General features: G+C 46.5%; 1 pseudogene across 1 annotated transcript in view; it reads left to right on the forward strand.

Annotated features, from left to right (window-relative positions):
• The window catches only part of LOC124021423, a 28,554-nt pseudogene that overhangs the window by 14,005 nt on the left and 1,107 nt on the right, over window positions 1–13,442 (forward strand). The window contains exons 10-14 of the transcript XR_006836234.1: window positions 8,186–8,306; window positions 9,589–9,691; window positions 10,312–10,391; window positions 11,106–11,217; window positions 11,523–11,625. The product of XR_006836234.1 is annotated as a cytosol aminopeptidase-like (transcript). The remainder of the gene's footprint in view (window positions 1–8,185; window positions 8,307–9,588; window positions 9,692–10,311; window positions 10,392–11,105; window positions 11,218–11,522; window positions 11,626–13,442) is intronic.

A 13,442-nucleotide genomic window follows, 5' to 3' on the forward strand; every position in this document is an offset into this window, starting at 1 on the left:
TGCAGCTAGAGGTCTCTAGTTTGGTCTGCAGCTTGTCTGCTAGAGGTTTCTAGTTTGGTCTGCAGCTAGAGGTTTCTAGTTTGGTCTGCAGCTAGAGGTTTCTAGTTTGGTCTGCAGCTAGAGGTCTCTAGTTTGGTCTGCAGCTTGTCTCCTAGAGGTTTCTAGTTTGGTCTGCAGCTTGTCTGCTAGAGGTTTCTAGTTTGGTCTGCAGCTAGAGGTTTCTAGTTTGGTCTGCAGCTAGAGGTTTCTAGTTTGGTCTGCAGCTAGAGGTCTCTAGTTTGGTCTGCAGCTAGAGGTCTCTAGTTTGGTCTGCAGCTTGTCTCCTAGAGGTTTCTAGTTTGGTCTGCAGCTAGAGGTCTCTAGTTTGGTCTGCAGCTAGAGGTCTCTAGTTTGGTCTGCAGCTAGAGGTTTCTAGTTTGGTCTGCAGCTAGAGGTTTCTAGTTTGGTCTGCAGCTTGTCTCCTAGAGGTTTCTAGTTTGGTCTGCAGCTTGTCTGTTAGAGGTTTCTAGTTTGGTCTGCAGCTTGTCTCCTAGAGGTTTCTAGTTTGGTCTGCAGCTTGTCTCCTAGAGGTTTCTAGTTTGGTCTGCAGCTTGTCTCCTAGAGGTCTCTAGTTTGGTCTGCAGCTAGAGGTTTCTAGTTTGGTCTGCAGCTTGTCTCCTAGAGGTTTCTAGTTTGGTCTGCAGCTAGAGGTCTCTAGTTTGGTCTGCAGCTAGAGGTCTCTAGTTTGGTCTGCAGCTTGTCTCCTAGAGGTTTCTAGTTTGGTCTGCAGCTAGAGGTCTCTAGTTTGGTCTGCAGCTAGAGGTCTCTAGTTTGGTCTGCAGCTAGAGGTCTCTAGTTTGGTCTGCAGCTTGTCTGTTAGAGGTCTCTAGTTTGGTCTGCAGCTTGTCTCCTAGAGGTTTCTAGTTTGGTCTGCAGCTAGAGGTCTCTAGTTTGGTCTGCAGCTTGTCTGTTAGAGGTTTCTAGTTTGACCTGCAGCTTGTCTCCTAGAGGTCTCTAGTTTGGTCTGCAGCTTGTCTGCTAGAGGTCTCTAGTTTGGTCTGCAGCTTGTCTGCTAGAGGTCTCTAGTTTGGTCTGCAGCTTGTCTGCTAGAGGTTTCTAATTTGGTCTGCAGCTTGTCTGCTAGAGGTCTCTAGTTTGGTCTGCAGCTTGTCTGCTAGAGGTTTCTAGTTTGGTCTGCAGCTTGTCTGCTAGAGGTCTCTAGTTTGGTCTGCAGCTTGTCTCCTAGAGGTTTCTAGTTTGGTCTGCAGCTAGAGGTTTCTAGTTTGGTCTGCAGCTAGAGGTCTCTAGTTTGGTCTGCAGCTAGAGGTCTCTAGTTTGGTCTGCAGCTAGAGGTCTCTAGTTTGGTCTGCAGCTTGTCTCCTAGAGGTTTCTAGTTTGGTCTGCAGCTAGAGGTTTCTAGTTTGGTCTGCAGCTAGAGGTCTCTAGTTTGGTCTGCAGCTAGAGGTTTCTAGTTTGGTCTGCAGCTAGAGGTTTCTAGTTTGGTCTGCAGCTTGTCTGCTAGAGGTTTCTAGTTTGGTCTGCAGCTAGAGGTTTCTAGTTTGGTCTGCAGCTTGTCTGCTAGAGGTTTCTAGTTTGACCTGCAGCTTGTCTGCTAGAGGTTTCTAGTTTGGTCTGCAGCTTGTCTGTTAGAGGTTTCTAGTTTGGTCTGCAGCTTGTCTGCTAGAGGTCTCTAGTTTGGTCTGCAGCTTGTCTCCTAGAGGTTTCTAGTTTGGTCTGCAGCTAGAGGTTTCTAGTTTGGTCTGCAGCTAGAGGTCTCTAGTTTGGTCTGCAGCTAGAGGTTTCTAGTTTGGTCTGCAGCTTGTCTCCTAGAGGTTTCTAGTTTGGTCTGCAGCTAGAGGTTTCTAGTTTGGTCTGCAGCTAGAGGTCTCTAGTTTGGTCTGCAGCTTGTCTGCTAGAGGTTTCTAGTTTGGTCTGCAGCTAGAGGTTTCTAGTTTGGTCTGCAGCTAGAGGTTTCTAGTTTGGTCTGCAGCTAGAGGTCTCTAGTTTGGTCTGCAGCTTGTCTCCTAGAGGTTTCTAGTTTGGTCTGCAGCTAGAGGTTTCTAGTTTGGTCTGCAGCTAGAGGTTTCTAGTTTGGTCTGCAGCTAGAGGTTTCTAGTTTGGTCTGCAGCTAGAGGTTTCTAGTTTGGTCTGCAGCTAGAGGTCTCTAGTTTGGTCTGCAGCTTGTCTCCTAGAGGTTTCTAGTTTGGTCTGCAGCTAGAGGTCTCTAGTTTGGTCTGCAGCTAGAGGTCTCTAGTTTGGTCTGCAGCTAGAGGTTTCTAGTTTGGTCTGCAGCTAGAGGTTTCTAGTTTGGTCTGCAGCTTGTCTCCTAGAGGTTTCTAGTTTGGTCTGCAGCTTGTCTGTTAGAGGTTTCTAGTTTGGTCTGCAGCTTGTCTCCTAGAGGTTTCTAGTTTGGTCTGCAGCTTGTCTCCTAGAGGTTTCTAGTTTGGTCTGCAGCTTGTCTCCTAGAGGTCTCTAGTTTGGTCTGCAGCTAGAGGTTTCTAGTTTGGTCTGCAGCTAGAGGTTTCTAGTTTGGTCTGCAGCTTGTCTCCTAGAGGTTTCTAGTTTGGTCTGCAGCTAGAGGTCTCTAGTTTGGTCTGCAGCTAGAGGTCTCTAGTTTGGTCTGCAGCTTGTCTCCTAGAGGTCTCTAGTTTGGTCTGCAGCTAGAGGTCTCTAGTTTGGTCTGCAGCTAGAGGTCTCTAGTTTGGTCTGCAGCTAGAGGTCTCTAGTTTGGTCTGCAGCTTGTCTGTTAGAGGTCTCTAGTTTGGTCTGCAGCTTGTCTCCTAGAGGTTTCTAGTTTGGTCTGCAGCTAGAGGTCTCTAGTTTGGTCTGCAGCTTGTCTGTTAGAGGTTTCTAGTTTGGTCTGCAGCTAGAGGTTTCTAGTTTGGTCTGCAGCTTGTCTGCTAGAGGTTTCTAGTTTGGTCTGCAGCTTGTCTGCTAGAGGTCTCTAGTTTGGTCTGCAGCTAGAGGTCTCTAGTTTGGTCTGCAGCTTGTCTGCTAGAGGTTTCTAGTTTGGTCTGCAGCTTGTCTGCTAGAGGTTTCTAGTTTGGTCTGCAGCTAGAGGTCTCTAGTTTGGTCTGCAGCTAGAGGTTTCTAGTTTGGTCTGCAGCTAGAGGTTTCTAGTTTGGTCTGCAGCTTGTAGCTAGAGGTTTCTAGTTTGGTCTGCTAGAGGTCTCTAGTTTGGTCTGCAGCTAGAGGTTTCTAGTTTGGTCTGCTAGAGGTTTCTAGTTTGGTCTGCAGCTTGTCTGCTAGAGGTTTCTAGTTTGGTCTGCAGCTTGTCTGCTAGAGGTTTCTAGTTTGGTCTGCAGCTTGTCTGCTAGAGGTTTCTAGTTTGGTCTGCAGCTTGTCTGTTAGAGGTTTCTAGTTTGACCTGCAGCTTGTCTCCTAGAGGTCTCTAGTTTGGTCTGCAGCTTGTCTGCTAGAGGTCTCTAGTTTGGTCTGCAGCTTGTCTGCTAGAGGTCTCTAGTTTGGTCTGCAGTCTCTTGTCTGCTAGAGGTTTCTAGTTTGGTCTGCAGCTTGTCTGCTAGAGGTTTCTAGTTTGGTCTGCAGCTTGTCTCCTAGAGGTTTCTAGTTTGGTCTGCTAGAGGTTTCTAGTTTGGTCTGCAGCTTGTCTGCTAGAGGTTTCTAGTTTGGTGCAGCTTGAGGTCTCTAGTTTGGTCTGCAGCTAGAGGTTTCTAGTTTGGTCTGCAGCTAGAGGTTTCTAGTTTGGTCTGCAGCTTGTCTCCTAGAGGTTTCTAGTTTGGTCTGCAGCTAGAGGTTTCTAGTTTGGTCTGCAGCTTGTCTGCTAGAGGTTTCTAGTTTGGTCTGCAGCTTGTCTCCTAGAGGTTTCTAGTTTGGTCTGCAGCTTGTCTGCTAGAGGTTTCTAGTTTGGTCTGCAGCTTGTCTCCTAGAGGTCTCTAGTTTGGTCTGCAGCTTGAGTTTCTAGTTTGGTCTGCAGCTTGTCTCCTAGAGGTTTCTAGTTTGGTCTGCAGCTAGAGGTTTCTAGTTTGGTCTGCAGCTTGTCTCCTAGAGGTTTCTAGTTTGGTCTGCAGCTTGTCTGCTAGAGGTTTCTAGTTTGGTCTGCAGCTAGAGGTCTCTAGTTTGGTCTGCAGCTTGTCTGCTAGAGGTTTCTAGTTTGGTCTGCAGCTTGTCTGCTAGAGGTTTCTAGTTTGGTCTGCAGCTTGTCTGCTAGAGGTTTCTAGTTTGGTCTGCAGCTAGAGGTCTCTAGTTTGGTCTGCAGCTTGTCTCCTAGAGGTTTCTAGTTTGACCTGCAGCTAGAGGTTTCTAGTTTGGTCTGCAGCTTGTCTGCTGGAGGTTTCTAGTTTGGTCTGCAGCTTGTCTCCTAGAGGTTTCTAGTTTGGTCTGCAGCTAGAGGTTTCTAGTTTGGTCTTGTCAGCTAGAGGTTTCTAGTTTGGTCTGCAGCTGTCTGTTAGAGGTCTCTAGTTTGGTCTGCAGCTTGTCTCCTAGAGGTCTCTAGTTTGGTCTGCAGCTAGAGGTTTCTAGTTTGGTCTGCAGCTAGAGGTTTCTAGTTTGGTCTGCAGCTAGAGGTTTCTAGTTTGGTCTGCAGCTAGAGGTTTCTAGTTTGGTCTGCAGCTAGAGGTCTCTAGTTTGGTCTGCAGCTAGAGGTTTCTAGTTTGGTCTGCAGCTGGAGCTTGTCTGCAGCTTGTCTCCTAGAGGTTTCTAGTTTGGTCTGCAGCTAGAGGTCTCTAGTTTGGTCTGCAGCTTGTCTCCTAGGTTTCTAGTTTGGTCTGCAGCTTGTCTGTTAGAGGTTTCTAGTTTGGTCTGCAGCTTGTCTCTAGAGGTTTCTAGTTTGGTCTGCAGCTTGTCTCCTAGAGGTTTCTAGTTTGGTCTGCAGCTTGTCTCCTAGAGGTTTCTAGTTTGGTCTGCAGCTTGTCTGCTAGAGGTTTCTAGTTTGGTAGAGGTCTCTAGTTTGGTCTGCAGCTTGTCTAGAGGTTTCTAGTTTGGTCTGCAGCTTGTCTGCTAGAGGTTTCTAGTTTGGTCTGCAGCTTGTCTGCTAGAGGTTTCTAGTTTGGTCTGCAGCTTGTAGCTAGAGGTTCTAGTTTGGTCTGCAGCTAGAGGTTTCTAGTTTGGTCTGCAGCTAGAGGTTTCTAGTTTGGTCTGCAGCTAGAGGTCTCTAGTTTGGTCTGCAGCTAGAGGTTTCTAGTTTGGTCTGCAGCTAGAGGTTTCTAGTTTGGTCTGCAGCTAGAGGTTTCTAGTTTTGCTTGTCTAGAGGTTTCTAGTTTGGTCTGCAGCTAGAGGTTTCTAGTTTGGTCTGCAGCTAGAGGTTTCTAGTTTGGTCTGCAGCTTGTCTGTTAGAGGTTTCTAGTTTGGTCTGCAGCTTGCTAGAGGTTTCTAGTTTGACCTGCAGCTTGTCTCCTAGAGGTTTCTAGTTTGACCTGCAGCTTGTCTCCTAGAGGTTTCTAGTTTGGTCTGCAGCTAGAGGTTTCTAGTTTGGTCTGCAGCTAGAGGTTTCTAGTTTGGTCTGCAGCTTGTCTCCTAGAGGTTTCTAGTTTGACCTGTCTTGTCAGCTAGAGGTTTCTAGTTTGGTCTGCAGCTTGTCTGTTAGAGGTTTCTAGTTTGGTCTGCAGCTAGAGGTCTCTAGTTTGGTCTGCAGCTAGAGGTCTCTAGTTTGGTCTGCAGCTGCAGCTTGTCTGCAGCTAGAGGTTTCTAGTTTGGTCTGCAGCTAGAGGTCTCTAGTTTGGTCTGCAGCTTGTCTGCTAGAGGTTTCTAGTTTGGTCTGCAGCTTGTCTGCTAGAGGTCTCTAGTTTGGTCTGCAGCTAGAGGTCTCTAGTTTGGTCTGCAGCTAGAGGTTTCTAGTTTGGTCTGCAGCTTGTCTGCTAGAGGTTTCTAGTTTGGTCTGCAGCTAGAGGTTTCTAGTTTGGTCTGCAGCTTGTCTCCTAGAGGTTTCTAGTTTGGTCTGCAGCTAGAGGTCTCTAGTTTGGTCTGCAGCTAGAGGTTTCTAGTTTGGTCTGCAGCTTGTCTGCTAGAGGTTTCTAGTTTGGTCTGCAGCTTGTCTCTAGAGTTTTAGTTTGGTCTGCAGCTTGTAGAGGTCTCTAGTTTGGTCTGCAGCTTGTCTCCTAGAGGTCTCTAGTTTGGTCTGCAGCTTGTCTGCTAGAGGTTTCTAGTTTGGTCTGCAGCTTGTCTGTTAGAGGTTTCTAGTTTGGTCTGCAGCTTGTCTGCTAGAGGTTTCTAGTTTGGTCTGCAGCTTGTCTGCTAGAGGTTTATAGTTTGACCTGCAGCTTGTCTCCTAGAAGTTTCTCCACAGGAAGTAGTGGTTTCTCCACAGGAAGTAGTAATGTGTGTTATTAACAGGTCTAGCAACTCTCTGTGACCTGCAGCTTGTCTCCTAGAGGTTGCTCCACAGGAAGTAGAGGTTTCTCCACAGGAAGTAGTAATGTGTGTTATTAACCCCAGGTCTAGCACCTCTCTGTGACCTGCAGCTTCTAGAGGTTTCTCCACAGGAAGTCTAATGTGTGTTATTAACCCCCAGGTCTAGCACCTCTCTGTGACCTGCAGCTTGTCTCCTAGAGGTTTCTCCACAGGAAGTAGTAATGTGTGTTATTAACAGGTCTAGCACCTCTCTGTGACCTGCAGCTTGTCTCCTAGAGGTTTCTCCACAGGAAGTAGTGGTTTCTCCACAGGAAGTGGTAATGTGTGTTATTAACCCCCCAGGTCTAGCACCTCTCTGTGACCTGCAGCTTGTCTCCTAGAGGTTTCTCCACAGGAAGTAGTAATGTGTGTTATTAACAGGTCTAGCACCTCTCTGTGACCTGCAGCTTGTCTCCTAGAGGTCTCCACAGGAAGTAGTGGTTTCTCCACAGGAAGTGGTAATGTGTGTTATTAACCCCCCAGGTCTAGCACCTCTCTGTGACCTGCAGCTTGTCTGCTAGAGTTTTCTCCACAGGAAGTAGTGGTTTCTCCACAGGAAGTGGTAATGTGTGTTATTAACAGGTCTAGCACCTCTCTGTGACCTGCAGCTTGTCTCCTAGAGGTTTCTCCACAGGAAGTAGTGGTTTCTCCACAGGAAGTGGTAATGTGTGTTATTAACCCCCAGGTCTAGCACCTCTCTGTGACCTGCAGCTTGTCTCCTAGAGGTTTCTCCACAGGAAGTAGTGGTTTCTCCACAGGAAGTGGTAATGTGTTATTAACCCCCAGGTCTAGCACCTCTCTGTGACCTGCAGCTTGTCCCTAGAGGTTTCTCCACAGGAAGTAGTAATGTGTGTTATTAACAGGTCTAGCACCTCTCTGTGACCTGCAGCTTGTCTCCTAGAGGTTTCTCCACAGGAAGTAGTGGTTTCTCCACAGGAAGTGGTAATGTGTGTTATTAACCCCCCAGGTCTAGCACCTCTCTGTGACCTGCAGCTTGTCTGCTAGAGTTTTCTCCACAGGAAGTAGTGGTTTCTCCACAGGAAGTGGTAATGTGTGTTATTAACAGGTCTAGCACCTCTCTGTGACCTGCAGCTTGTCTCCTAGAGGTTTCTCTACAGGAAGTAGTGGTTTCTCCACAGGAAGTGGTAATGTGTGTTATTAACCCCCCAGGTCTAGCACCTCTCTGTGACCTGCAGCTTGTCTCCTAGAGGTTTCTCCACAGGAAGTAGTGGTTTCTCCACAGGAAGTGGTAATGTGTGTTATTAACCCCCCAGGTCTAGCACCTCTCTGTGACCTGCAGCTTGTCTCCTAGAGGTTTCTCCACAGGAAGTAGTAATGTGTGTTATTAACAGGTCTAGCACCTCTCTGTGACCTGCAGCTTGTCTCCTAGAGGTTTCTCCACAGGAAGTAGTGGTTTCTCCACAGGAAGTGGTAATGTGTGTTATTAACCCCCCAGGTCTAGCACCTCTCTGTGACCTGCAGCTTGTCTGCTAGAGTTTTCTCCACAGGAAGTAGTGGTTTCTCCACAGGAAGTGGTAATGTGTGTTATTAACAGGTCTAGCACCTCTCTGTGACCTGCAGCTTGTCTCCTAGAGGTTTCTCTACAGGAAGTAGTGGTTTCTCCACAGGAAGTGGTAATGTGTGTTATTAACCCCCCAGGTCTAGCACCTCTCTGTGACCTGCAGCTTGTCTCCTAGAGGTTTCTCCACAGGAAGTAGTGGTTTCTCCACAGGAAGTGGTAATGTGTGTTATTAACCCCCAGGTCTAGCACCTCTCTGTGACCTGCAGCTTGTCTGCTAGAGGTTTCTCCACAGGAAGTAGTGGTTTCTCCACAGGAAGTAGTAATGTGTGTTCTTAACAGGTCTAGCACCTCTCTGTGAGAACATGCCCAGTGGGAAAGCCAACAAGCCTGGAGACGTCGTCACCGCCAAGAACGGCAAAACCATACAGGTATCTGTTACCGTGGCTACTAAACCATACAGGTCTTTGTTACCGTGGCAACTAAACCATACAGGTCTTTGTTACTGTGGCTACTAAACCATACAGGTCTTTGTTACTGTGGCTACTAAACCATACAGGTATCTGTTACCGTAGCTACTAAACCATACAGGTATCTGTTACCGTGGCAACTAAACCATACAGGTATCTGTTACCGTGGCAACTAAACCATACAGGTCTTTGTTACCGTGGCTACTAAACCATACAGGTCTTTGTTACCGTGGCAACTAAACCATACAGGTCTTTGTTACTGTGGCTACTAAACCATACAGGTCTTTGTTACTGTGGCAACTAAACCATACAGGTCTTTGTTACCGTGGCTACTAAACCATACAGGTCTTTGTTACCGTGGCTACTAAACCATACAGGTCTTTGTTACCGTGGCTACTAAACCATACAGGTCTTTGTTACCGTGGATACTAAACCTGCAGGTATTTGTTACCATCGCTACTAAACCATACAGGTATCTGTTACCGTGGCTACTAAACCATACAGGTCTTTGTTACCGTGGCAACTAAACCATACAGGTCTTTGTTACCGTGGCAACTAAACCATACAGGTGTGTGTGTTACCGTGGCTACTAAACCATACAGGTCTTTGTTACCGTGGCTACTAAACCATACAGGTGTGTGTGTTACCGTGGCTACTAAACCATACAGGTCTTTGTTACCGTGGCTACTAAACCATACAGGTCTTTGTTACCGTGGCTACTAAACCATACAGGTCTTTGTTACTGTGGCTACTAAACCATACAGGTCTTTGTTACTGTGGCAACTAAACCATACAGGTCTTTGTTACCGTGGCTACTAAACCATACAGGTCTTTGTTACCGTGGCTACTAAACCATACAGGTCTTTGTTACCGTGGCTACTAAACCATACAGGTCTTTGTTACCGTGGATACTAAACCTGCAGGTATTTGTTACCATCGCTACTAAACCATACAGGTATCTGTTACCGTGGCTACTAAACCATACAGGTCTTTGTTACCGTGGCAACTAAACCATACAGGTCTTTGTTACCGTGGCTCTAAACCATACAGGTGTGTGTGTTACCGTTACTAAACCATACAGGTCTTTGTTACCGTGGCTACTAAACCATACAGGTCTTTGTTACCGTGGCTACTAAACCATACAGGTCTTTGTTACCGTGGCTACTAAACCATACAGGTCTTTGCTTACATCAAATGGTGTGTGTGTGTGTGTGTGTGTGTGTGTTCACTAACTGGTAGTCTGTGGTCACTGTGTTTAGGTGGACCCAGACGCAGAGGACGGTTGGTCCTAACAGATGCTCTCTGTCACTCACAGTTTTCCCCAGGGCCATCGTCAACGCTGTACCTACTCTACCCTCACTGGTTAGTACCCTCACTGGTTAGTTCCCTCACTGGTTAGTCCCTCACTGGTTAGTTCCCTCACTGGTTAGTACCCTCACTGGTTAGTACCCTCACTGGTTAGTACCCTCACTGGTTAGTTCCCTCACTGGTTAGTTCCTCACTGGTTAGTGTGTTGGTGAGACGGCCATGTTGTTCACTAACTGGCTAGTCTATTGGTCACTCGTGTTTTCTCCCAGGAGCGATAGATGTTGTTCACTAACTGGCTAGTCTATTGGTCACTCGTGTTTTCTCCCAGGAGCGATAGATGTTGTTCACTAACTGGCTAGTCTATTGGTCACTCGTGTTTTCTCCCAGGAGCGATAGATGTTGTTCACTAACTGGCTAGTCTATTGGTCACTCGTGTTTTCTCCCAGGAGCGATAGATGTTGTTCACTAACTGGCTAGTCTATTGGTCACTCGTGTTTTCTCCCAGGAGCGATAGATGTTGTTCACTAACTGGCTAGTCTATTGGTCACTCGTGTTTTCTCCCAGGAGCGATAGATGTTGTTCACTAACTGGCTAGTCTATTGGTCACTCGTGTTTTCTCCCAGGAGCGATAGATGTTGTTCACTAACTGGCTAGTCTATTGGTCACTCGTGTTTTCTCTCTGTCTCTCAGGAGCGATGGATGTTGCTCTGGGTTCAGCAGCGACAGGAGTCTTCACCAACTCTGACTGGCTCTGGGAACAGCTTCACAAGGTAACACACACACACACACACACACACACACACACACACACACACACACACACACACACACACACACTGAAAAGCCATCCTCTATTATAATTGGGTACGTTGGGTTCTTCTATCAAAATGTCTCATCTTTGGAAATCAACTAAAATGTATTGAACTTGTTTGGAAAAAAAACATTATTTTGCACAATATTATGAACTGAAAAGATCTGAAATTCATATTTCCCTTCTGACGAGGAGCACGTGGAAATGCCCCTGTGGTTTCTGTGCCATGGAGGGTTACATACACACTGTGGTGTCTCTCTGTGTTAGGAGACAGGGTATGGAGGGTTACATACACACTGTGGTGTCTCTCTGTGTTAGGAGACAGGGTATGGAGGGTTATAAACACACTGTGGTGTCTCTCTGTGTTAGGAGACAGGGTATGGAGGGTTACATACACACTGTGGTGTCTCTCTGTGTTAGGAGACAGGGTATGGAGGGTTACATACACACTGTGGTGTCTCTCTGTGTTAGGAGACAGGGTATGGAGGGTTACATACACACTGTGGTGTCTCTCTGTGTTAGGAGACAGGGTATGGAGGGTTATAAACACACTGTGGTGTCTCTCTGTGTTAGGAGACAGGGTATGGAGGGTTACATACACACTGTGGTGTCTCTCTGTGTTAGGAGACAGGGTATGGAGGGTTATAAACACACTGTGGTGTCTCTGTGTTAGGCCAGTGTGGTAACAGGAGACCGGGTGTGGAGGATGCCGTTGTTTCAACATTACACCAGACAGGTCACTGATTGCCAGCTGGCGACCTCAACAACGTTGGCAAGTACAGCCGGTAAGAACACACACAGACACACAGACACACAGACACACAGACACACAGACACACAGATTTTTGTATTGATTTTACACACACACACACACACTTTTACACACACACACACATACATACACACAAAGCTTAACACACACACACACACATACACAGGTAACATCTAGAAACAACCCTAAACAACTTCTGTGTTAATGCCATCTTGTGTGTGTGTGTGTGTGTGTGTGTGTGTGTGTGTGTGTGTGTGTGTGTGTGTGTGTGTGTGTGTGTGTGTGTGTGTGTGTGCGTGTGCGTGTGCGTGTGTGTAGTTCTGGCGGAGCCTGCACGGCGGCAGCGTTTCTGAGGGAGTTTGTGACGGCTCCTCATTGGGCGCACCTGGACATCGCCGGGGTGATGACCAATAAGGACGAGGTACGGTAGAGTCTTCTGGAACATTGATCTTAGAGCTGATTTTGATTTTTGTATTGATTTTACCGGGGTTCGTCTCACTGAGTTGAATGATCTTTTCCAAAAGAGACCTGGCCAAAATGGCAGCACACAAAGCTTAAAACATAAAACACTACAGTTTAAAGGTTGACTTTAGGGGGGGGGGACGCTAAAATAAAGGCTTAAAACATAAAACACTACAGTTTAAAGGTTGACTTTAGGGGGGACGCTAAAATAAAGGCTTAAAACATGTACAACATAAAACACTACAGTTTAAAGGTTGACTTTAGGGGGGGCGCTAAAATAAAGGCTTAAAACATAAAACACTACAGTTTAAAGGTTGACTTTAGGGGGGCGCTAAAATAAAGGCTTAAAACATAAAACACTACAGTTTAAAGGTTGACTTTAGGGGGGGGACGCTAAAATAAAGGCTTAAAACATAAAACATAAAACACTACAGTTTAAAGTTTGACTTTAGGGGGGGGCGCTAAAATAAAGGCTTAAAACATAAAACACTACAGTTTAAAGTTTGACTTTAGGGGGCGCTAAAATAAAGGCTTAAAACATAAAACACTACAGTTTAAAGGTTGACTTTAGGGGGGGGGGACGCTAAAATAAAGGCTTTAAACTGTAGAACTGATCAATGCAGCGTCATACCAGGTCAGTTCATCCTTAAAAACAAATCAATGAAGAAGATATTTGGCTGCAGAAGTTTCATATTGACCTCTACAGCTTCCTGTGAAATGACTTCACAAATACTGGAGGAGTTACTGGCTAGCTACAGTGGCTAGCTTAGCTAACGAACATCAACACACACTGGAGGAGTTACTGGCTAGCTTAGCTAACGTACTAGCTAAGACACATCAACACATACTGGAGGAGTTACTGGCCTGCTACAGTGGCTAGCTTAGCTAACGAACATCAACACACACTGGAGGAGTTACTGGCTAGCTTAGCTAACGTACTAGCTAAGACACATCAACACATACTGGAGGAGTTACTGGCCTGCTACAGTGGCTAGCTTAGAACATCAACACACACTAACGTAGCTAGCTAAGACACCACAACACATACTGGAGGAGTTACTGGCTAGCTACAGTGGCTAGCTTAGCTAACGTACTAGCTAAGACACATCAACACATACTGGAGGAGTTACTGGCCTGCTACAGTGGCTAGCTTAGCTAACGTACTAGCTAAGACACCACAACACATACTGGAGGAGTTACTGGCTAGCTACAGTGGCTAGCTTAGCTAACGTACTAGCTATGACAACACACACTGGAGGAGCTACAGTGACTAGCTTAGCTAACGAACATCAACACACACTGGAGGAGTTACTGGCTAGCTAACGAACTAGCTCTGTCGGTCATGGAGCGCATGATCAGAATGACACATCTATCACAACTGCTTCTGTTAGTGTTCTAGAACCATGACAACCACAACCCCTTCTGTTAGTGTTCTAGAACCATGACAACCACAACCCCTTCTGTTAGTGTTCTAAAACCATGACAACCACAACCCCTTCTGTTAGTGTTCTAGAACCATGACAACCACAACCCCTTCTGTTAGTGTTCTAGAACCATGACAACCACAACTGCTTCTGTTAGTGTTCTAGAACCATGACAACCACAACCCCTTCTGTTAGTGTTCTAGAACCATGACAAACACAACTGCTTCTGTTAGTGTTCTAGAACCATGACAACCACAACCCCTTCTGTTAGTGTTCTAGAACCATGACGACCACAACCCCTTCTGTTAGTGTTCTAGAACCATGACGACCACAACCCCTTCTGTTAGTGTTC

Source organism: Oncorhynchus gorbuscha, unplaced genomic scaffold (genome assembly GCF_021184085.1).
Source record: "Oncorhynchus gorbuscha isolate QuinsamMale2020 ecotype Even-year unplaced genomic scaffold, OgorEven_v1.0 Un_scaffold_1109, whole genome shotgun sequence".
In the NCBI taxonomy this organism is placed as follows: domain Eukaryota; kingdom Metazoa; phylum Chordata; class Actinopteri; order Salmoniformes; family Salmonidae; genus Oncorhynchus; species Oncorhynchus gorbuscha.